General features: G+C 30.1%; 1 protein-coding gene across 2 annotated transcripts in view; it reads left to right on the top strand.

Moving 5' to 3' along the window:
- The first annotated feature begins 797 nt into the window (after nt 1-797).
- Nucleotides 798-2,470, top strand: part of LOC100162901 (kelch-like protein 2) — a 7,589-nt gene continuing 5,916 nt past the window's right edge. For both annotated transcript variants that reach the window (XM_029492510.1, XM_008183002.3), the window contains exon 1: nt 798-1,018. The gene's annotated coding sequence lies outside the window, so the exon portion shown is untranslated. The remainder of the gene's footprint in view (nt 1,019-2,470) is intronic.

Here is a 2,470-nt window from a genome sequence, read left to right as displayed (position 1 = left end):
GATTATAATTTGTCCCACGGTACTCAATACAGATAAGGTTCTCATACAACCAAGGTAAAAACCAATGGAACTTTTATTTATATTTAATATGAATATATTATAATACTCACTACTCGTACTATAGACTACACTGACTATAGGGTATATAGGTACAATATACTCGTACTATCATCTACGTCTATCACATCTAATTAGTTATTACCTGTATATATTTATGATTTCATTTTTAAAACAATAGTAATAATGAACATGAAATTAAACATAATAATTGTGTTATTAATTATTATTTCATGTACTACAGTGTTTTTCATATTAATAAATAATACATAGCTTTTTTTTATATAAAATAGCAATAAGTAACTGATAGAAAATATATTTAAATTTTCAAAATAGTACAATGGGTTTTTTTATTATTTGCCTGACATGAAATAGACATTTAGTTAAATGCCTAGGCATTTAACTAAATGTCTAGGCGGATAGTGAAATTGCCTGATTTGACTATGATATATGTAACGGGCAAAGTAGAAAATTGGGCATCGTGCAGTTTGCCCGTTCACTGTGTACAATGCCCGTTTTTCGATGGTAAAGTTGGAATACATAAATAAATAACATAAACAAACTATTTAACCGCAACGAAAATTTCCAAGGACCGCACTATCCCCCGCCCACCATCATCGACCCTTACATACTCCGACTACAAGTATACGGCTGCCGGCCGGCCGATCGATCGCACACACACACACACACACACACACACACACAAGCAATCTCATACCGTAAAGGCGTAAAAGTCATACTCCATATTATATATTCTGTCTTTCGTGAATTATTTTTATATTGATGTTCGCGTGTGTTAACTGTTAGCAATTCATAGATTTTAAACATAATTAAAATCTATGGCTTAATTATATCATTATATTCATTAGTTAGTGTTGCCAATAGTTTCATATACATCAGTAAATTCACCGAAGCCGATGTCCGAACCGTCTGCGCACAAATCGCACAACCTATTTGTCAGGTATTTTATTTTTTGGCCGATAAGCGATTAGATTACGTACTAGTCACAGCGTATTAATTTGTTGCCGATATTACTATAATAGCGACGAGCCTCCGAATTAGGTGTCCGATGTGCACATACGCGAAGCAGCTATCGTCGCATAACTATCCATAGGCAGTGTTCGGACTTATCTAGATACATTTATCTAGATGAATATCTAGATATTTATTTGTTTATCTTTTATCTTATCTAGATAAATAGTTACAAGGTATCTAAACGTTCATATTAGATAATTTTTCTACTAATCTAAATAAATTAATCTAGATACATTTTTTATTGATAAATATCACGAAATTGTACCAAATTTTTAAATATATATACAGATTCTCAAACAAAGTTTATGGTTTATAAATAATGTAATTATTTTTATTTATATCATTATAATTATTATTATGTTCCTAGTGCCCAACTAAAATATACTAAAATTTATAACCATTTAAAAAATAATTGTATCTTTTTTTTATCTAGATCAAAAAGTATTTATCTTTATCTTTATCTAGATAAAAAAATACTTATCTAATCTGAACACTGTCCATAGGTTACTATCACAGAATTATTCTATATCCTACCATAGCAAAATTCCGCGGATATAGATACTAGTATAATATCTTAGTTCGTGGATAATATTTATATTAATACTGTAGGTATTAAATACTATTTTTTTAATATTATAATATTTCGTTATTTGGTATCAAAATTCACTTAAATAATATTATGGTGATTTGATAACGAATTCGGAGACAAAAATTTTTTGTATTGATCTAAGGGGACGCCAAACCCGCATGATGTGTTGTCTTACAAGTGCGAAACATACCAAATTTACGCTCAGCACATCACGTTTAGCTCTGTTATCTTAACAATTAGAGTGAATCGACCTATTATGAAACTTGATGGTACGAATATTATCTGTGTCGGTGCGTCAATTTTGTACGACGGTTAAATTTTTTAGCAATTTATGCGTATAGCGCAAATTAAAAATGATTATAATTTGCTGAAAACTGAATAATTGTAAAAAAAAAACCAACATACGAATAATGTTCTCACCATCAAGTTTCATAATAAGTCGACTCACTCTAATTTTTAAACTAATACGCTGTGCCATGATTACACGTCTTCTGCCCTTTGACCCCATACTTCTATCCATAATATATGATCTAAAGCTTTCTTTTAATTTTACAGTCAATAAAATGATTCTCGTGTGCTCAAATTGCCGTGTTAAATTATTATTATATTATATTCTTTGTTATATCGACCGGCCTTTGTAATCATTATTTCAATGTGCGTTAATCGACGGAATATAATATTGTCATTGCTTATTGTTAAATTCATTATATTATGCAATGATTGTGGATGTCAAGCATAATAATTTTCTTAACTATTGTGTTACTGTCTCAAGTACGCGGGCTGAGAATG

This window comes from Acyrthosiphon pisum, unplaced genomic scaffold, assembly GCF_005508785.2.
Source record: "Acyrthosiphon pisum isolate AL4f unplaced genomic scaffold, pea_aphid_22Mar2018_4r6ur Scaffold_21606;HRSCAF=24394, whole genome shotgun sequence".
In the NCBI taxonomy this organism is placed as follows: domain Eukaryota; kingdom Metazoa; phylum Arthropoda; class Insecta; order Hemiptera; family Aphididae; genus Acyrthosiphon; species Acyrthosiphon pisum.
This window is presented reverse-complemented; position numbering and strand designations above follow the sequence as displayed.